We start from the raw sequence: 24,204 nt of genomic DNA on the forward strand, positions 1-24,204 counted from the left end.
ATCATTCGTTCATATGTTCATTTGATCGTTTTTTCATACGTTCACTTGTTCACTTGTTCAATTGTTCATTTCTTCATTTGTTCGTTTGTTCATTTGTTCGATTGTTCATTTGTTCAATTGTTCATTTGTTCATTTGATCGTTTGTTCATTCGTTCAATTGTTCATTTGTTCAATTGTTCATTTATTCATTCGTTCAATTGTTCATTCGTTCACTTGTCAATTTGTTCATATGTTCATTTGATCGTTTGTTCCTTCGTTCATTTGTTCATTTGTTCATTTCTTCAATTCTTCATTTCTTCATTTCTTCAATTCTTCATTTGTTCACTTGTCCATTTGTTCATTCGTTCATTTGATCATTTGTTCATTTGTTTATTTGTTCATTTGTTCACTTGTTCATTCGCTCATTCGTCTATTCGTTCATTTCATCGTTTGTTCACAGGTTCACTTGTTCAATTGTTTATTTGTTCATTTGCTCATTCTTTCATTTGTTGATTTGTTGATTTGATCGTTTGTTCATTCGTTCAATTGTTCATTTATTCATTTGATCGTTTGTTCATTCGTTCAATTGTTCATTTGTTCATTCGATCATTTGTACATTTGTTCATTTGTTCATACGTTTATTTGTGTATTCGCGCATTTGTTCTTTTTTTCATTTGTTCATTCGTTCATTTGTCCATTCGCTCATTTTTTCAAATACTCATTTGTTCGTTTGTTCATGCGTTCACTTGTTCATTTGTTCAATTGTTCATTTGTTCATTTGTTTATTTGTTCATTTGTTCATTTGTTCATTTGTTCATTTATTCATTTGTTCATTTGATCGATTGTTCATTCGTTCAATTGTTCATTTGTTCACAATTCAATTTGTTCATTTGGACGTTCGATCATTCGTTCAATTGTTCATTTGTTCTTTCGTTTATTTGTCTATCTGCTCATTTGTTATTAAAACACAAATTTGAAGCAAAATCATGTGCTTCTCTTGTATTTGAAGCTAACTCGTTTGTTTCGTATGCAGTTGAAGGTAAATCATGCTTATCAGAAGTATCTGAAGCTAATCCATTTGTTTCGCAAGAATATAAAGCTAAACCATATATTTCGCATGAATATGGAGCCAAATCATGTTTATCATAAGTATCTGATTCATAACCATTTGTTTCGAAAGAATATGAAGCTAAACCATGTGTTTCTCATGAATTTGAAGCTGAATCATGTGTTCCGCATGGATTTGAAGCTAAGCCTTCTACTTCGCATTGATTTGAAGCTAAATCATGTGTTTCACATGGATTTGTAGCTAACTCGTTTGTTTCGCCTGCATTTGAAGCTATATCATATATATCGCAAGTATCTGAAGCTAAATCATTTGTTTCTCATGGATTTGATGCTACTCCATCTATATCGCATTGATTTGAAGCTAAATCAAGTGTTTCGGTTGAATTTGAAGCTAACTCGTTTGTTTCGCATGTAGTTGAAGCTAAATCATGTATATCACAAGTATTTTAAGCTAAACCATTTGTTCCGCATGGATTTGAAGCTAATCCTTCTACTTCGCATTGATTTGAAGCTAAATCATGTGTTTCGCTTGTATTTGGAGCTAAGCCTTCTCCTTAGCACTCATTTGAAGCTAAATCATGTGTTTCGCTTGGATTTGAAGCTAAGCCTTGTATTTCGCATTGATTAGAAGCTAAATCATGTGTTTCGCATGGATTGGAAGCTAAATCATGTGTTTTGCATGGATTTGAAGCTAACTCGTTTGTTTCGCCTGCATTTGAAGCTGTATCACTTATATCGCAAGAATCTGAAGCTAAATCATTTCTTTCTCATGTATTTGAAGCTAAGCCTACTTTTTCGCATTGTTTTGAAGCTAAGTCATGTGTTTCGCTTGGAGTTGAATCTACCTCGTTTGTTTCGAATCCAGTTGAACTTAATCATGGATATCACAAGTATTTGCAGCTAAACCATTTGATTGGCTTGGATTTGAAGCTCAGCCTCCTACTTGACATTGATTTGAAGCTTAATCATATGTTTCGCTTGGATTCGAAGCTAACTCGATTGTTTCGCCTGCATTTGAAGCTACTTCACTTTTATCACAAGTATTTGAAGCTAAATAATTAGTGTCGCTTGGATTTGAAGCTGAGCCTTCTACTTTGAATTGATTTGAAGCTTAATCATGTGTTTCGCATGGATTTGTAGCTAACTCGTTTGGTACGCCTGCATTTGAAGCTATATCATTTATATCGCAAGTATGTGAAGCTAAATCATATGTTTCTCATGGATTTGAAGCTAATCCATCTACATCGCATTGATTTGAAGCTAAATCATGTGTTTGGCTTGGATTTGTAGCTAACTCGTATGTTTCGCCTGCAATTGAAGCTAAATCATGTATATCACGAGTATTTGAAGCTAAACCATTTGATTTGCATGGATTTGATGCTAAGCCATCTACTTCGCATTGATTAGAAGCTAAAGCATGTGTTTCGCATGGATTTGAAGCTAAGCCTTCTACTTTGCATTGATTTGAAGCTGAATCATGTGTTTCTCTTGGATTTGAAGTTCAGTCGTTTTTTTCGCATGCAGTTGAACCTTAATCAATTATATCACAAGCATTTGAAGATAAACCATTTGCTACGCATTGATTTGAAGCTAAGCCTTTTACTTCGCATTGATTTGAATTTAAATCATGTGTTTCCCTTGGATTTGTAGCTCAACTATCTACATGCCATTGATTGAAGCTAAATCTTGTGTTTCGCTTGGATTTGAAACTAACTCGTTCGTTTCGCCTGCATTTGATGCTATATCACTTATATCGCCAGTATCTGAAGCTAAATCATTTGTTTCGCATGTATTTGAAGCTAAGACATATAGTTCGCATTGATTTGAAGCTAAAACTTGTGCATCGCATGGATTTGGAGACAACTCGTTTGATTCACTTGCAGTTGAAGCTATATCACTTATATCGCAAGTATCTGAACCTAAATCATTTGTTTCGCATAGATTTGAACCTAAGCCTTCTACTTCGCATTGATGTGAAGCTTTATCATGTGTTTCGCTTGGATTTGAACCTAGGCCTTCGACTTCGCAATTGATTTGAAGCTAAATCATGTGCTTCGGTTGGATTTGGAGCTAACTCGTTTGTTTCGCATGCAGTTGAAGTTAAATCATGTTTATCACACGTATTTTAAGCTAAACCATTGGTTTCGCATGGATTTGAAGCCAAGCCTTCTACTTTGCATTGATTTGAAGCTAAATCATGTTTTTCGCATGGATTTGAAGCTAATCGTTCTCCTTCGCATTGATTTAAATCTAAATCATGTGTTTCGCATGGAGTTGAAGCTAACTCGTTCGTTTCGCATGTAGTTGAAGCTAAATCATGAATATCACAAGTATTTGAATATAAACCATTTGTTTAGCATTGATTTGCAGCTAAGCCATCTACTTCGCATTGATTTGAAGCTAGATCGTGTGTTTCACATGGATTTGTAGCTATCTCGTTTGTTACGCCTGCATTTGAAGCTATATCATTTATATCGCAAGTATCTGAAGCTAAATCATTTGTTTCTCATGGATTTGAAGCTAATCCATCTACATCGCATTGATTTGAAGCTAAATCATATGTATCGCTTGGATTTGAAGTTAACTCGTTTGTTTAGCCTGCATTTGAAGCCATATCATTTATATCGCAAGTATCTGAAGCTAAATCATTTGTTTCTCATGTATTTGAAGCTAAACTTTCTAGATCGCATTGATTTGAAGCTACATCATGTGTTTCGCATGGATTTGAAGCTAAGTCGTTTGTTCCGCCTGCATTTGAAGCTAGATCATTTATATCGCAAGTATTTGCAGTTAAACCATTTGTTTCGCACGGATTTGAAGCTAAGCCTTCTACTTGGCATTGAATTGAAGCAAAATCATGTGTTTCGCATGGATTTGAAACTATTACGTATGTTTCGCTCGCAGTAGAACCTATATCATTTATATCGCGAGTATTTGAAGCTAAACCATTTGATTCGCATGGATTTGACTCTAAGCCTTCTACTTCGCATTGATGTGAAGCTTCATCATGTGTTTCGCTTGGATTTGAACCTAAGCCTTCGACTTCGCAATTGATTTGAAGCTAAATCATGTGCTTCGCTTGGATTTGGAACTAACTCGTTTGTTTCACTTGCATTTGAAGCTATATCACTTATATCGCAAGTATCTGAACCTAAATCATTTGTTTCGCATGGATTTGAACCTAAGGCTTCTACATCGCATTGATTTGAAGTTAAATCATGTGTATCGCATGGATTTTGAAGCTAACTCGTTTGTTTCGCATGCAGTAGAACCTATATCATTTATATCGCAAGTATTTGCAGTTAAACCATTTGATTCGCATGGATTTGACGCTAAGCCTTCTACTTCGCATTGATGTGAAGCTTCATCATGTGTTTCGCTTGGATTTGAACCTAAGCCTTCTACTTTGCATTGTTGTGAAGCTAAATCATGTTTTTCGCATGGATTTGAAGCTAATCTTTCTCCTTCGCATTGATTTAAATCTAAATCATGTGTTTCGCATGGAGTTTAAGCTAACTCGTTCGTTTCGCATGTAGTTGAAGCTATATCATGAATATCACAAGTATTTGAATATAAACCATTTGTTTAGCATTGATTTGCAGCTAAGCCATCTACTTCGCATTGATTTGAAGCTATATCATTTGTATCGCAAGTATCTGAAACTAAATCACTTGTTTCTCATCGATTCGAAGCTAAGCCTACTACTTCGCACTGATTTGAAGCTAAATCAAGTGTTTCTCTTGGATTTGAATTTAACTCGTTTGTTTCGTATGCAGTTGAAGCTAAATTATGTATATCATAAGTATCTGAAGCTAAACAATTTGTTTCGCATGTATTTCATGCTAAACCACGTGTTCCCTACTAATTTGAACCTAAATCATGTGTATCGCATGCATTTCAAGCTTAATCGTGTGTTCCGCATGGATTAGAAGCTAAGCCTTCTACTATGCATTGATTTTAAGCTAAATCATGTGCTTCACATGGATTTGTAGCTAACTCGTTTGTTCCGCCTGCATTTGAAGCTATACCATTTATGTCGCAAGTTTTTGATGCTAAATCATTCGTTTCGCATGGATTTGAAGCTAAGCCCTCTACGTCGAATTGATTTGAAGCATAATCTTGTGTTTCGCATGGATTTGAAGCTAACTCGATTGTTTCGCATGCAATTGAAGCTAAATCATGTATATCATAAGTATTTCAAGCAATTCCATTTGGCCTGCATGGATTTGAAGCTAAGTCTTCTACTTCGCATTGATTTGAAGCGATATAATGTGTTTCGCATGGATTTGAAGCTAACTCGTTTGTTTAGCCTGCATTTGGAGCTATATCATTTATATCGCAAGTATCTGAAGCTAAATCATTTGTTTCTCATGTATTTGAAGCTAAACTTTCTAGATCGTATTGATTTGAAGCTACATCATGTGTTTCGCATGGATTTGAAGCTAACTCGTTTGATCCGCATGCAGTTGAAGCTAAATCATGTATACCACAAATGTTTGTAGCTAAACCATCTGTTTCTCATGGATTTGAAGCTGAGTCATCTACTTCGCATTGATTTGAAGCTAATTAATCCGTTTTGCATGGATTTGAAGCTCACTCGTTTGTTTCGCCTGCATTTGAAGCTTACTCATGTGTATCACGAGTATTTGAAGCTAAACCATTTGATTCGCATGGATTTGAAGCTAAGCCTTCTACTTCGCATTGATTTGAAGCTAAATTATGTGTTTCGCTTGGATTTGCAGCTAACTCGTTTGTTTCGCATGCAGTTGAAGCTAAATCATGTATATCACAAGTATTTGAAGCTAAACCATTTGATTCGCATGGATTTGAATCTAAGCCTTCTACTTCGCAATTGATTTCAAGCTAGATTATGTGTTTCGCATGGATTTGAAGCAATCTTGTTTGTTTCGCATGCATTTGAATCTATACCATTTATACCGCAAGCATTTTAAACTAATTCAATTATGTCGCAATGATTTGATGCTAAGCCTTCTACATCGCATTGATTTGAAGCTAAAACGTGTGTTTCGCATGGATTTGGAGCTAAATCATGTATTTCGCATGGATTTGAATCTAACTCGTTTGTTCCGCCTGCATTTGAAGCTATATCACTTATATCGCAAGTACCTGAAGCTAAATCTTTCGTTTCACATGGATTCGAAGCTAAGCCTTCTACTTCGCATTGATTTGAAGCCAAATCATGTGTTTCGCATGGATTTGAAGATAACTCGTTTGTTTCGCCAGCATTTGAAGCTATTTCATTTACATCGCAAGTATCTGAAGCTTAATCACTTGTTTCTCATGGATTTGAAGCTAATCCATCTACATCGCATTGATTTGAAGCTATATCAAATGTTGCGCTTGGATTTGAAACTAACTCGATTGTTTCGCATGCAGTTGAAGCTAAATCATGTATATCACAAGTACTTGAAGCTAAACCATTTGTTCCGTCTGGATTTTACGCTTAGCCTTCTACTTGACATTGACTTGAAGCTAAATCATGTGTTTCACATGGATTTGTAGCTTACTCGACAGTTTCGCCTTCATTTCAAGCTATATCATTTATATTGCAAGTATTTGAAGCTAAATCGTTTGTGTCGCATGGATTTGAAGCTAAGCCTGCTACTTCGCACTGATTTGGATCTAAATCATGTGTTTCGCATGGATTTGAAGCTAAGCCTTCTACTTCGCATTGATTAGGAGCTAAGTCATGTTTTTCTCATGGATTTGAAGCTTACTCGTTTGATTCGTCTGCATATGAAGCTATATCACTTATATCACAAGTATTTGAAGCTAAATCATTTGTATCGCATGGATTTGAAGCTAACTCGTTTGTTTCGCCTGCAGTTGAATCTATATCACTTATATCACAAGTATTTAATGCTAAATCATTTGTTACGCATGGATTTGAAGCTAAGCCTTCTACTTCGCATTGATTAGAAGCTAAGTCATGTGTTTCGCTTGGATTTCAAGCTATCTCGTTTGTTTCGCCTGCATTTGAAGCTATATCATTTGTATCGCAAGTATTTGAAGCTAAATGATTTGTGTCGCATGGATTTGAATCTAATCCGTTTTCTTCGCATTGATTTGTAGCTAACTCGTTCTATTCGCACGCAGTTGAAGCTATATCATTTATATCGCAAGTATCTGAAGCTAGAACATTTGTTTCTCATACATTTGAGGCTAAGCCATCTACTTCGCATTGATTTGTAGCTAAATCATGTGTTTCGCTTGGATTTGTAGCTTACTCGACAGTTTCGCCATCATTTCAAGCTATATCATTTATATTGCAAGTATTTGAAGCTAAATCGTTTGTGTCGCATGGATTTGAAGCTAAGCCTGCTACTTCGCACTGATTTGGATCTAAATCATGTGTTTCGCATGGATTTGAAGCTAAGCCTTCTACTTCGCTTTGATTAGGAGCTAAGTCATGTTTTTTTCATGATTTGAAGCTTACTCGTTTGATTCGTCTGCATATGAAGCTATATCACTTATATCACAAGTATTTGAAGCTAAATCATTTGTATCGCATGGATTTGAAGCTAACTCGTTTGTTTCGCCTGCAGTTGAATCTATATCACTTATATCACAAAGTATTTAATGCTAAATCATTTGTTACGCATGGATTTGAAGCTAAGCCTTCTACTTCGCATTGATTAGAAGCTAAGTCATGTGTTTCGCTTGGATTTCAAGCTATCCCGTTCGTTTCGCCTGCATTTGAAGCTATATCATTTGTATCGCAAGTATTTGAAGCTAATGATTTGTGTCGCATGGATTAGAATCTAATCCGTCTTCTTCGCATTGATTTGAAGCTAAATCATGTGTTTTACATGGATTTGTAGCTAACTCGTTCTATTCGCACGCAGTTGAAGCTATATCATTTATATCGCAAGTATCTGAAGCTAGAACATTTGTTTCTCATAGATTTGAGGCTAAGCCATCTACTTCGCATTGATTTGTAGCTAAATCATGTGTTTCGCTTGGATTTGAAGTTAAGCTTTCTACTTCGCTTTGACTTAAAGCTAATTCATATGTTTCGCTAGCATTTGAAGCTAACTCGTTTGTTTCGCATGCAGTTGAAGCTAAATCATGTATATCACAAGTATTTGATGCTGAACCATTTGATTCGCATGGATTTGAATCTAAGCCTTCTACTTGCATTGAGTTTAAGCTAAATCGTGTGTTTCGCTTGGATTTGAAGCTAAGCCTGCTACTTCACATCGATTTGAAGCTAAATCATACGTTTCGCTTGGATTTGAAGCTCACTCGTTTGTTCCGCATGCAGTAGAAACTAAATCATGTGTAGCACAAATGATTGTAGCTAAACCATTTGTGTGGCATGGGATTTGAAGCTAAGCCTTCTACTTCGCATTGATTTGAAGCTAAATCATATGTTTCGCTTGGATTGGAAGCTAACTCGTTTGTTTCGCATGCAGTTGAAGCTAAATCATGTATATAACAAGTATTTGAGGCTAGTCCAGTTGTTTCGCGCAGCTCCAAATCCATGCGAAACAAATGATTTAGCTTCAAATCAATACAACGTAGAAGGCTTAGCTTCAAATCCATGCGGAACAATTGATTTAGCTTCAAATACTTGCGATATATGTGATATAGATTCAACTGCATGAGAAACAAACGAAATAGCTTCAAATCCAGGCGAACAAATGATTTTTCTACAAATACTTTCGATACAAGTGTAATAATTCCAAATGCAGGCGAAACAAACCAGTTAGATTCAATTCCATGCGAAACACATGATTTAGATTAAAATTCATGCGAAACACATGATTTAGATTCAAATCAATGCGAAGTAGATGGTTTAGCTTCAAATCCATGCGGAGCAAATGGTTTTGCTTCAAATTCTTGTGACATACCATGATTTTAGCTTCAAGTGCATGCGAAAGAAACGAGATAGTTCCAAATCCATGCGAAACAAATGATTTAGCTTCAAATCAAAGCGAAGTAAAAGCCGTAGCAACAATCCATGCGAGACAAATGATTTAGCTTCAAATACTTGCGATATAAGTGATTTAGAATCAACTGCGGTCGAACAAACGTGTTAGCTTCAAGTCCATGCGAAACACATGATTTAGCTCCAAATTCATGAGAAGCTCATGGTTTAGTTTCGTATACTTGCGAAACAAATAGTTTAGATTCAAATACTCTTGATATACATGATTTAGCTTCAACTGCATACGAAACAAACGAGTGAGCTTCAAATCCAAGCGGAACACATGACTTAGTTCTAAATCAATGCGAAGTAGAAGGCTTAGCTTCAAATACATGCGAAATGAATGATTCAGCTTCAAATACTTGCGGTATAAATGAAATAGATGCAAATGCAGGCGAAACAAACGAGTTAGCTTGAAATCCATGCGAAATACATGATTTAGCTTCAAATCAATGCGAAGTATAAGGCTTAGCTTCAAATACATTCGAATCAAATGGTTTAGCTTCAAATACTTGTGATATACATGATTTAGTTTCAACTGCATGCGAAGCAAATGAGTTATCTTCAAATCCTAGCGAAACATATGATTTAGCTTTAAAATCAAAGCGAAGTAGAAGGCTCAACTTCAAATCCAAGCGAAACACATTATTTAGCTTCAAATCAATGCGAAGTTGAAGGCTTAGCTTCAAATCCATGAGACACAAATGATTTAGCTTCAGATACTTGCGATATAAATGATATAGCTTCAACTGTATGCAAAACAAACGAGTTAGCTACAAATCCATGTGAAACACATCATTTAGCTTCAAATCAATGCGAAGTAGATGGCTTAGCTTCCATTCCATGCGGAACAAATGGATTAGCTTCAAATACGTGTAATATATATGATTTAGCTACAACTGCATGCGATGCAAACGAGTTAGATTCAAATCCAAGCGAAACAGATGATTCAGCTTCAAATCAATGCGAAGTAGAAGTCTTAGCATCAAATCCATGCTAAACATATGATTTAGCTTCAGATACTTGCGATATAAGTGATATAGCTACAGATGCTGACGAAACAAACGGGTTAGATTCTACTCCATGCGAAACACATGATTTAGCTTCAAATCATTAAGATGTAGCAAGTTTAGCTTCAAATCAATGCGATGTAGAAGGTTTAGCTTCAATTCCATGCGACACAAATGATTTAGCGTCAGATGCTTGCGATATAAGTGAAATAGCTTCAAAAGCAGGGGGAAACGAACGAGTTAGCTTCAAATCCATGCAAAACACATGACTAAGCTTCAAATCAATGCGATGTAGAAGGTTTAGCTTCAAGTCCACGGGAAACAAATGATTTAGCTTCAGATACTTGCGATATAAGTGATATAGCTTCAAATGTATGCGAAACAAACGAGTTAGCTTCAAATCCATGCGAAACACATAATTTAGCTTCAAATAAATGCGATGTAGAAGGTTTAGCTTCAAATCCATGCGAAACCAATGATTTAGCTTCAGATACTTACGATATAAGTGATATAGCATCAAATGCAGGCGATTCAAATGTGCTAGCTTCAACTCCATACGAAACCACATGATTTAGATTCAAATCAATGCGAAGTATCAGGATTAGCTTCAAATACATGCGACACAAATGATATAGCTCCAAATCAATGCGATGTAGAAGGTTTATCTACAAATACATGCGAAACAAATGATTTAGTTTCAAACACTTGGGATATAATTGATATAGCTTCAAATGCAGACGAATCAAACGAGTTAGCATCAAAATCCATGCGATACACATGATGTAGCTTCAAATCAATGCGAAGTAGAAGGATTAGCTTCAAATCCATGCGGAACAAGCGATTGAGCTTCAAACACTTCGGATATAGGTGATATAGCTTCAGCTGCATGCGAAGCAAACGAGTTAGCTTCAAGTCCATGCGAAACACATGATTTAGCTGCAAATCAATGCGATGTAGAAGGTTTAGCTTCAAATCCATGCGAAACAAATGAGTTAGCATCAGATACTTGTTATATAAGTGATATAGCTTCAAATGCAGGGGAAACAAACGAGTTAGCTTCAAATCCATGCAAAGCACATGATTAAGCTGCAAATCAATGCGATGTAGCAGGTTTAGCTTCAAATCCATTCGAAAAAAAATGATTTAGCATCTGATAATTGCGATATAATTGATATAGCTTCAAATTCAGGGGAAACAAACGAGTTAGCTTCAAATCCATGCAAAACACACGATTAAGCTTCAAATCAATGCGGTGTAGAAGGCTTAGCTTCAATCCAAGCGAAACATATGATTTAACTTCTAATCAATGCGAAGTAGAAGGCTTAGCATCAAATCCATGCGAAACATATGATTTAGCTTCCAATCAATGCAAAGTAGAAGGCTTAGCTTCAAATCCATGCGAAACAGGTGGTTTAGCTTCAAATACTTGCGATATTAATGATATAGCTTCAAATGCAGGCGGAACAAACGAGTTATCTTCAAATCCATGCGAAACACATGATTTAGCTTCCAATCAATGCAAAGTAGTAGGCCTAGATTCAAATCCATGAGAAACAAATGATTTAGCAGCAGATACTTGCGATATAAATGATATAGCTTCAAATGCAGGCGAAACAAACGAGTTAACTACAAATCCATGTGAGATACATGATTTGGATTCAAATCAATGCGAAGTAGAAGGCTTAGCTTCAAATCATTGCGAAGCAACCGGTTTATCTTCAAATACTTGTGATATACATGATTTAGCTTCAACTGCATGCGAAACAAACGAGATAGCTTCAAATCCATGCGAAACACATTATTTCGCTTCAAATCAATGCGAACTAGATGACTTAGCTTCAAATCCATGAGAAACAAATTGTTTAGACTCAGATACTTGCGATATAAGTGATATAGCATCAAATGCAGGCGAAACAAACGAGTTAGCTACAAATCCATGTGAAATACATGATTTAGATTCAAATCAATGCGATGTAGAAGGCTTAGCTTCAAATGCATGCGACTCAAATGATTTAGCTTCAAATACTTGCGATATAAATGATATAGCTTCAAATGCAGGCGAAACAAACGAGATAGCTTCAAACCCATGAGAAACACATGATTTAGCTTCAAATCAATGCGAAGTAGAAGGCTTAGCGTCAATTCCATGCGAAACAAATGGTTTAGATACAAACATTTGTGGTATACATGATTTAGCTTCAACTGCATGCGGAAAAAACGAGTTAGCTTCAAATCCAAGCGAAACATATGATTTAGCTTCAAATCAATACGAAGTAGAAGGCTTAGCTTCAAATCCAAGCGAAACACACGATTTAGCTTCAAATTAATGCGAAGTAGATGACTTAGCTTTGAATCCATGAGAAACAAGTGTTTTAGCTTCAGATGCTTGCGATATAATTGATATAGATTCAAATGCAGCCGAAACAAACGAGTTAGCTTCAAATCCATGCGAAACACATGATTGAGGTTCAAGTCAATGCAAAGTAGAAGGCTTAGCTTCAAATCCATGCGTAGCAGATGGTTTTGCTTCAAATACTTGCGATATAAATAATATAGCTTCAAATGCAGGCGAAACAAACGAATTAGATTCACATCCATGCCAAACAAATATTTTGGCTTCAAATTCGTGCGAAACACAAGGTTTAGCTTCGAATTCATGCGAAACAAATGGTTTAGCTTCAAATACTTGTGATACACATGATTTAGCTTCAACTGCATGCGAAACAAACGAGTTAGTTTCAAATCCATGCGAAACACATTATTTTGCTTCAAATAAATGCGAACTAGATGACTTGGCTTCAAATCCATGCAAAACAAATTATTTAGACTCAGATACTTACGATATGAGTGATATAGCATCAAATGCAGGCGAAACAATCGAGTTAGCTACAAATCCATTTGAAATACATGATTCAGCTTCAAATCAATGCGATGTAGAAGGCTTAGCTTCGAATCCATGCGACTCAAATGATTTAGCTTCAAATACTTGCGATATAAGTGATATAGATTCAACTACAGGCGGAACAAACGAGTTAGCTTCAAATCTATGCGAAACAAATGATTTAGCTTCAAATACTTGCGTTATAAATGATATAGCTTCAAATCCAAGCGAAACACATGATTTAGCTTCAAATCAATGCGAAGTAGAAGGCTTAGCTTCAAATCAGCGCGAAACAAATGATGTAGCTTCAAATAATTCGATACAATTGATTTAGCTTCAATTCAATGCGAAGTAGAAGGCTTAGCTTCAAATCCATGTGAAACAAATGATTTATCTCCGAATACTTGAGATATAGTTGAAACAGCTTCAAACGCAGACGATACATTCGAGTTTGCTTCAAATCCATGCGGAACACATGTTTTAGCTTCAAATCCAAGCGAAACACATGATTTAGCTTCAAATCAATGCGAAGTAGAAGGCTCCTATTCAAATCCATGAGGAACGAAAGAGTTAGCTTCAAATACTTGCGAATATAAGTGATATAGCTTCAAATGCAGGCGGAACAAACGAGTTAGCTTCAAATCCAAGCGAAACACAAGATTTAGCTTCATATCAACGCGAAGAAGAAGTCTTAGCTTCAAATCCGTGCGACACAACTGATTTAGCTTCGAATACTTGAGATATTATTGAAACAGCTTCAAATGCAAAAGACACAATCGAGTTAGCTTCAAATCCATGCGAAACGCATGATATAGCTTCAAATTCAAGCGAAACACATGATTTACCTTCAAATCAATGTGAAGTAGAAGGCTTATCTTGAAATCCATGAGGGACGATAGATTTAGCTTCAAATACTTGCGGATATAATTGAAACAGCTTCAAATGCAGACAAAACAAACGAGTTAGCTTCAAATCCAAGCGAAACACATGGTTTAGCTTCAAATACTTGCGATATAAATGATATAGCTGAAAATGCAGGCGAGACAAACGAGTTAGCTACAAATCCATGTGAAACATACGATATAGCTTCAAATCAATGCGATGTAGAAGGTTTAGCTTCTAATCCATTCGAAGCAAATGGTTTAGCTTCAGATGCTTGCGATATAAGTAATATAGCTTCAAATGCTGCCGGAACAAACGAGACAGCGTCAAATACATGCGAATCACATGGTTTAGCATTACATTCATGCGAAACACATGATTTAGCTGCAAATCAATGCGATGTAGAAGGCTTAGCATTAAATCCAAGCGACACAAATTATTTAGCTTCATATACTTGCGATATAAGTGATATAGATTCAAATGCAGGCGAAACAAACGAGCTAGCTTCAAATCCAAGCGTAACAAATGATTTAACTTCAAATCAATGCGAAGTAGACGGCTAGGCTTCAAATACATGAAAAACAAGTGATTTTTCATCAGATAATTGCGATATAAGTGATATAGCTTCAAATGCTGACGAAACAAACGGGTTAGCTTCTACAACCAAGCGAAACACATGATTTAGCTTCAAATCAATGCGATGTAGAAGATTTAGCTTCAAAAACAAGCGAAACACATAATTTAGCTTCATATCAATGCGATGTAGAAGGTTTAGCTTCAAATCCATGCGAAACACTTGATTTTGCTTCAAATCAACTCGAAGTACAAGGCTTAGATTCAAATCCATGCGAAACAAATGGTTTAGCTACATATACTTGTGATATACGTAATTTAGATTTAACTGCATGCGCAACGAACGAGTTAGCTTCAAATCCATGCGAAACACATGATATAGCTGCAAATCAATGCGATGTAGAAGATTTAGTTTCAAATCCATGGGAAACATATGATTTAGCTTCAGATGCTTGCGATATAAGTGATATAGCTTCAAATGCTGACGAAACAAATGGGTAGCTTCAAATCCATGCAAAACACATGATTCAGGTTCAAATCAATGCGATGTAGAAAGTTTAGCTTCAAATCCATGCGACACAAATGATTCAGCGTCATATACTTGCGATATAAGTGGTATAGCTTCAAATGCAGGGGAAACAAACGAGTTCGCTTCAAATTCATGCAAAACACACGAATAAGCTTCAAATCAATGGGATGTGGAAGGTTTAGCTTCAAATCCATTCGAAACAAATGGTTTCGGTACAAATACCTGTGATATACGTTATTTAGATTTAACTGCATGCGCAAAGAACGTGTTAGCTTCAAATCCAAGCGAAACACATGATTTAGCTTCAAATCAATGCGATGTAGAAGATTTATCTTCAAATCCAAGCGAAAGACATGATTTATCTTCAAATCAATGCGATGTAGAAGGTTTAGCTTCAAATCAACGCGAAACAAATGATTTAGCTTCAAACACTTGGGATATAATTGATATATCTTCAAATGCAGACGAATCATATGAATTAGCTTCAAAATCCATGCGATACACATGATGTAGCTTCAAATCAATACGAAGTAGAAGGATTACCTTCAAATCCAAGCGGAACAAACGATTGAGCTTCAAACACTTCGGATATAGGTGATATAGATTCATCTGCATGGGAAACAAACGAGATAGCTTCAAGTCCATGCGAAACACATGATTTAGCTGCAAATCAATGCGATGTAGAAGGTTTAGCTTCAAATCCATGCGAAACAAATGATATAAGTGATATAGCTTCAAATGCAGGGGAAACAAACGAGTTAGCTACAAATCCATGCAAAACCCATGATTAAGCTTCAAATCAATGCGACGTAGAAGGTTTAGCTTCAAATCCATGCGACACAAATGGTTTAGCATCAGATACATGCGATATAAGTGATATAATTTGAAATGATTGCGAAACAAACGAGTTTGCTTCAACTCCAAGCGAAACACATAATTTAGCTTCAAATCAATGCGATGTAGAAGGATTAGCTTCAAATCAATGCGATGTAGAAGGTTTAGCTTCAATTCCATGCGACACAAATGATTTAGCGTCAGATACTTGCGATATAAGTGATATAGCTTCAAATGCAGGGGAAACAAACGAGTTAGCTTCAAATGCATGCGAAACACATGATTTAGCTGCAAATCAATGCGATGTAGAAGGTTTAGCTTCAAATCCATGGGAAACAAATGATATAGCTTCAGATGCTTGCGATATAAGTGATATAGCTTCAAATGCTGACGAATCAAATGAGTTAGCTTCAAATCCAAGCGATACACATGATTTAGCTTCAAATCAATGCGATGTAGAAGGTTTAGCTTCAAATCCACGCGAAACAAATGATTTAGCTTCAAACACTTGGGATATAATTGATATAGCTTCAAATGCAGACGAATCAAACGAGTTAGCTTCAAAATCCATGCGATACACATGATGTAGCTTCAAATCAATGCGATGTAGAAGGTTTAGCTTCAAATCCATGGCAAACATATGATTTAGCTTCAGATGCTTGCGAAATAAGTGATATAGTTTCAATTGCTGACGAAACAAACGGGTTAGCTTCAAATCCATGTAAAACACATGATTGAGCTTCAAATCAATGCTATGTAGTAGGTTTAGCTTCAAATCCATGCGAAACAAATGATTTAGCTTCAAACACTTGGGATATAAGTGATATACCTTCAAATGCAGACGAAACAAACGAGTTAGCTTCAAATTCTTGCGAAACACATGATTTAGATGCAAATCACTGCGATGTAGAAGGTTTAGCTTCAAATCCATGCGAATCAAGAGATTTAGCATCAGTTACTTGCGATATAAGTGACATAGCTTCAAATGCAGGGGAAGCAAACGAGTTAGCATAAGATCCATGCAAAACAGATGATTTGTCTTCAAATCAATGCGATGTAGAATGTTTAGCTTCAAATCCAAGCGAAACAAATGATTTAGTTTCATATACTTGCGATATAAGTGATATAGATTCAACTGCAGGCGAAAAAAACGAGTTAGCTTCATATACAAGGGAAACACATGATTTAGCTTCAAATCAATGCGATGTAGTAGGTTTAGCTTCGAATCCATGCGAAACAACTGATTTAGCTTCAAACACTCGGGATATAAGGGATATAGCTCCAAATGCAGACGAAACAGACGAGTAAGCTTCAAATCCATCCGAAACACAGGATTTAGCTGCAAATCAATGCGATGTTGAAGGTTTTGCTTCAAATCCATGCGAAACTAATGATTTAGCATCAGATAATTGTGATATAAGTGATATAGATTCAAATGCAGGGGAAACAAACGAGTTAGCTTCAAATCCATGCGAAACACATGATTTAGCTGCAAATCAATGCAATGAAGAAGGTTTAGCTTCAAATCCATGGGAAACATATGATTTAGCTTCTGATGCTTGCGATATAAGTGATATAGTTTCAATTGCTGACGAAACAAACGGGTTAGCTTCAACTCCATGCGAAACACATGATTTAGCTGCAAATCAATGCGATGTAGAAGGTTTAGCTTCAAATCCATGCGAAACAAATGATTTAGCTTCAAATCAACTCGAAGTACAAGGCTTAGATTCAAATCCATGCGATACAAATGGTTTAGCTACAAATACTTGTGATATACGTTAATTAGGTTTAACTGCATGCGAAACGAATGAGTTAGCTTCAAATCCATGCAAAACAAACGATTAAGCTTCAAATCAATGCTATGTAGAAGGTTTAGCTTTAAAAACATTGCGACACAAATGGATTAGATTCAGACACTTGCGATATGAGTGATATAGCTTCAACTGCAGGGCAAACAAACCAGTTAGCATCAAATCCATGCAAAGCACATGATTAAGCTGCAAATCAATGCGATGTAGTAGGTTTAGCTTCAACTCCAAGCGACACAAATGATTTAGCGTGATACTTGTGATATAAGTGATATAGCTTCAAATGCAAGGGAAACAAACGAGATAGCTTCAAATCCATGCAAAACGCACGAATAAGCTTCAAATCAATGCGATGTATAAGGTTTTGCTTCAAATCCATGCGAAACACATGATTTAGCTTCAAATCAACTCGAAGTACAAGGCTTAGATTCAAATCCATGCGAAACAAATGGTTTAGCTACAAATACTTGTGATGTACGTAATTTAGATTCAACTGCATGCGCAACCAACGAGTTAGCTTCAAATCCATGCGAAACACATGATATAGCTTCAAATCAATGCGATGTAGAAGGTTTAGCTTCAAATCCATACGAAACACATGATTTAGCTTCAAATCAATTCGAAGGACAAGTCATAGATTCAAATCCATGCGAAACAAATGATTTAGCTTCAAATGAATGCGAAGTAGAATTCTTAGCTTCAAATCCATGCAAAACAAATGGTTTAGCTACAAATACTTGTGATATACATTATTTAGCTACAACTGCATGCGAAACTAACGAGTTAGCTTCAAATCCATGCGAAACACACGATTTATCTTCAAATCAATGCGATGTAGGAGGTTTAGCTTCAAATCCATGCCATACACAAGATTTAGCTTCAAATCAATTCGAAGGACAAGGCTTAGATTCAAATCCATGCGAAACAAATGATTTAGCTTCAAATGAATGCGAAGTAGAATTCTTAGCTTCAAATCCATGCAAAACAAATGGTTTAGCTACAAATACTTGTGATATACATTATTTAGCTACAACTGCATGCGAAACAAACGAGTTAGCTTCAAATCCATGCGATACACATGATTTAGCTCCAAATCAATGCGATGTAGAAGGTTCAGCTTCAAATCAATAAGAGGTAGAAGGTTTAGCTTCAAATCAATAGAATATAGAAGGTTTAGCTTCAAATCAATGCGATGTAGAAGGTTTAGCTCCAAATCCATACGAAACACATGTTTAGCTTCAAATCAATCGAAGGACAAGGCTTAGATTCAAATCACGCGAAACAAATGATTTAGCTTCAAATGAATGCGAAGTAGAAGGCTTAGCTTCAAATCCATGCAAAACAAATTGTTTAGCTACAAATACTTGTGATATACATTATTTAGCTACAACTGCATGCGAAACAAACGAGTTAGCTTCAAATCCATGCGATACACATGATTTAGCTGCAAATCAATGCGATGTAGAAGGTTTAGCTTCAAATCAATAAGAGGTAGAAGGGTTTAGCTTCAAACCAATAGAATATAGAAGGTTTAGCTTCAAATCAATGCGATGTAGAAGGTTTAGCTCCAAATCCATACGAAACACATGTTTAGCTTCAAATCAATTCGAAGGACAAGGCTTAGATTCAAATCCATGCGATACACATGATTTAGCTCCAAATCATTGCGATGTAGAAGGTTTAGCTTCAAATCCATACGAAACAAATGATTTAGCTTCAAATGAATGCGAAGTAGAAGGTTTAGCTTCAAATCCAAGCGTAACACATGAGATAGCTGCAAATCAATGTGATGTAGAAGGTTTAGCTTCAAATCCATGCGATACACAAGATTTAGCTTCAAATCAATGCGATGTAGAAGGTTCAGCTTCAAATCCATGGACACATATGATTTAGCTTCAAATACTTGCGATATATGTGATATAGCTTCAACAGCTGGAGGAACAAACGAGGTAGCTTCAATTCCATGCGAAACAAATGATTTATCATCAAATCAATGCGATGTAGAAGGTTTAGCTTCAAATCAATAAGAGGTAGAAGGTTTAGCTTCAAATCAATAGAATATAGAAGGTTTAGCTTCAATCAATGCGATGTAGAAGGTTTAGCTTCAAATCCATGCGATACACAAGATTTAGCTTGAAATCAATGCGATGTAGTAGGTTCAGCTTCAAATCCATGCGACACATATGATTTAGCTTCAAATACTTGCGATATATGTGATAAAGCTTCAAAAGCTGTAGGAACAAACGAGGTAGCTTCAATTCCATGCGAGACACATGATTTAGCTTCAAATCAGAGCGATGTAGAAGGTTTAGCTTAAAATCCAAGCGCAACACAGGATTTAGATACAAATCAATTCGAAGGACAAGGCTTAGATTCAAATCCATGCGAAACAAATGATTTAGCTTCAAATGAATGCGAAGTGGAAGGCTTAGCTTCAAATCCATGCAAAACAAATGGTTTAGCTACAAATACTTGTGATATACATTATTTAGCTACAACTGCATGCGAAACAAACGAGTTAGCTTCAAATCCATGCGATACACATGATTTTGCTCCAAATCATTGCGATGTAGAAGGTTTAGCTTCAAATCCATACGAAACAAATGATTTAGCTTCAAATGAATGCGAAGTAGAAGGTTTAGCTTCAAATCCATGGGAAACATATGATTTAGCTTCAGATGCTTGCGATATAAGTGATATAGTTTCAATTGCTGACGAAACAAACGGGTTAGCTTCAATCCATGCGAATCACATGATTTAGCTTCAAATCAATGCGAAGTAGAAGGCTTAGCTGCAAAACCATGCGAAAAAAATGATTTAGCATCTGATAATTGCGATATAATTGATATATCTTCAAATGCAGGGGAAACAAACGAGTTAGCTTCAAATCCATGCAAAACACACGAATAAGCTTCAAATCAATGCGATGTAGAAGGTTTAGCTTCTAATCCATTCGAAGCAAATGGTTTAGCTTCAGATGCTTGCGATATAAGTAATATAGCTTCAAATGCTGCCGGAACAAACGAGACAGCGTCAAATACATGCGAATCACATGGTTTAGCATTACATTCATGCGAAACACATGATTTAGCTGCAAATCAATGCGATGTAGAAGGCTTAGCATTAAATCCAAGCGACACAAAATTATTTAGCTTCATATACTTGCGATATAAGTGATATAGATTCAAATGCAGGCGAAACAAACGAGCTAGCTTCAAATCCAAGCGTAACAAATGATTTAACTTCAAATCAATGCGAAGTAGACGGCTAGGCTTCAAATACATGAAAAAACAAGTGATTTTTCATCAGATAATTGCGATATAAGTGATATAGCTTCAAATGCTGACGAAACAAACGGGTTAGCTTCTACAACCAAGCGAAACACATGATTTAGCTTCAAATCAATGCGATGTAGAAGATTTAGCTTCAAAAACAAGCGAAACACATAATTTAGCTTCATATCAATGCGATGTAGAAGGTTTAGCTTCAAATCCATGCGAAACACTTGATTTTGCTTCAAATCAACTCGAAGTACAAGGCTTAGATTCAAATCCATGCGAAACAAATGGTTTAGCTACATATACTTGTGATATACGTAATTTAGATTTAACTGCATGCGCAACGAACGAGTTAGCTTCAAATCCATGCGAAACACATGATATAGCTGCAAATCAATGCGATGTAGAAGATTTAGTTTCAAATCCATGGGAAACATATGATTTAGCTTCAGATGCTTGCGATATAAGTGATATAGCTTCAAATGCTGACGAAACAAATGGGTAGCTTCAAATCCATGCAAAACACATGATTCAGGTTCAAATCAATGCGATGTAGAAAGTTTAGCTTCAAATCCATGCGACACAAATGATTCAGCGTCATATACTTGCGATATAAGTGGTATAGCTTCAAATGCAGGGGAAACAAACGAGTTCGCTTCAAATTCATGCAAAACACACGAATAAGCTTCAAATCAATGCGATGTGGAAGGTTTAGCTTCAAATCCATTCGAAACAAATGGTTTCGGTACAAATACCTGTGATATACGTTATTTAGATTTAACTGCATGCGCAAAGAACGTGTTAGCTTCAAATCCAAGCGAAACACATGATTTAGCTTCAAATCAATGCGATGTAGAAGATTTATCTTCAAATCCAAGCGAAAGACATGATTTATCTTCAAATCAATGCGATGTAGAAGGTTTAGCTTCAAATCAACGCGAAACAAATGATTTAGCTTCAAACACTTGGGATATAATTGATATATCTTCAAATGCAGACGAATCATATGAATTAGCTTCAAAATCCATGCGATACACATGATGTAGCTTCAAATCAATACGAAGTAGAAGGATTACCTTCAAATCCAAGCGGAACAAACGATTGAGCTTCAAACACTTCGGATATAGGTGATATAGATTCATCTGCATGGGAAACAAACGAGATAGCTTCAAGTCCATGCGAAACACATGATTTAGCTGCAAATCAATGCGATGTAGAAGGTTTAGCTTCAAATCCATGCGAAACAAATGATATAAGTGATATAGCTTCAAATGCAGGGGAAACAAACGAGTTAGCTACAAATCCATGCAAAACCCATGATTAAGCTTCAAATCAATGCGACGTAGAAGGTTTAGCTTCAAATCCATGCGACACAAATGGTTTAGCATCAGATACATGCGATATAAGTGATATAATTTGAAATGATTGCGAAACAAACGAGTTTGCTTCAACTCCAAGCGAAACACATAATTTAGCTTCAAATCAATGCGATGTAGAAGGATTAGCTTCAAATCAATGCGATGTAGAAGGTTTAGCTTCAATTCCATGCGACACAAATGATTTAGCGTCAGATACTTGCGATATAAGTGATATAGCTTCAAATGCAGGGGAAACAAACGAGTTAGCTTCAAATGCATGCGAAACACATGATTTAGCTGCAAATCAATGCGATGTAGTAGGTTTAGCTTCAAATCCATGGGAAACAAATGATATAGCTTCAGATGCTTGCGATATAAGTGATATAGCTTCAAATGCTGACGAATCAAATGAGTTAGCTTCAAATCCAAGCGATACACATGATTTAGCTTCAAATCAATGCGATGTAGAAGGTTTAGCTTCAAATCCACGCGAAACAAATGATTTAGCTTCAAACACTTGGGATATAATTGATATAGCTTCAAATGCAGACGAATCAAACGAGTTAGCTTCAAAATCCATGCGATACACATGATGTAGCTTCAAATCAATGCGATGTAGAAGGTTTAGCTTCAAATCCATGGCAAACATATGATTTAGCTTCAGATGCTTGCGAAATAAGTGATATAGTTTCAATTGCTGACGAAACAAACGGGTTAGCTTCAAATCCATGTAAAACACATGATTGAGCTTCAAATCAATGCTATGTAGTAGGTTTAGCTTCAAATCCATGCGAAACAAATGATTTAGCTTCAAACACTTGGGATATAAGTGATATACCTTCAAATGCAGACGAAACAAACGAGTTAGCTTCAAATTCTTGCGAAACACATGATTTAGATGCAAATCACTGCGATGTAGAAGGTTTAGCTTCAAATCCATGCGAATCAAGAGATTTAGCATCAGTTACTTGCGATATAAGTGACATAGCTTCAAATGCAGGGGAAGCAAACGAGTTAGCATAAGATCCATGCAAAATAGATGATTTGTCTTCAAATCAATGCGATGTAGAATGTTTAGCTTCAAATCCAAGCGAAACAAATGATTTAGTTTCATATACTTGCGATATAAGTGATATAGATTCAACTGCAGGCGAAAAAAACGAGTTAGCTTCATATACAAGGGAAACACATGATTTAGCTTCAAATCAATGCGATGTAGTAGGTTTAGCTTCGAATCCATGCGAAACAACTGATTTAGCTTCAAACACTCGGGATATAAGGGATATAGCTCCAAATGCAGACGAAACAGACGAGTAAGCTTCAAATCCATCCGAAACACAGGATTTAGCTGCAAATCAATGCGATGTTGAAGGTTTTGCTTCAAATCCATGCGAAACTAATGATTTAGCATCAGATAATTGTGATATAAGTGATATAGATTCAAATGCAGGGGAAACAAACGAGTTAGCTTCAAATCCATGCGAAACACATGATTTAGCTGCAAATCAATGCAATGAAGAAGGTTTAGCTTCAAATCCATGGGAAACATATGATTTAGCTTCTGATGCTTGCGATATAAGTGATATAGTTTCAATTGCTGACGAAACAAACGGGTTAGCTTCAACTCCATGCGAAACACATGATTTAGCTGCAAATCAATGCGATGTAGAAGGTTTAGCTTCAAATCCATGCGAAACAAATGATTTAGCTTCAAATCAACTCGAAGTACAAGGCTTAGATTCAAATCCATGCGATACAAATGGTTTAGCTACAAATACTTGTGATATACGTTAATTAGGTTTAACTGCATGCGAAACGAATGAGTTAGCTTCAAATCCATGCAAAACAAACGATTAAGCTTCAAATCAATGCTATGTAGAAGGTTTAGCTTTAAAAACAATGCGACACAAATGGATTAGATTCAGACACTTGCGATATGAGTGATATAGCTTCAAATGCAGGGCAAACAAACCAGTTAGCATCAAATCCATGCAAAGCACATGATTAAGCTGCAAATCAATGCGATGTAGTAGGTTTAGCTTCAACTCCA

The sequence above is a fragment of the Megalopta genalis genome, unplaced genomic scaffold (assembly GCF_051020955.1).
Source record: "Megalopta genalis isolate 19385.01 unplaced genomic scaffold, iyMegGena1_principal scaffold0113, whole genome shotgun sequence".
In the NCBI taxonomy this organism is placed as follows: Eukaryota; Metazoa; Arthropoda; class Insecta; order Hymenoptera; family Halictidae; genus Megalopta; species Megalopta genalis.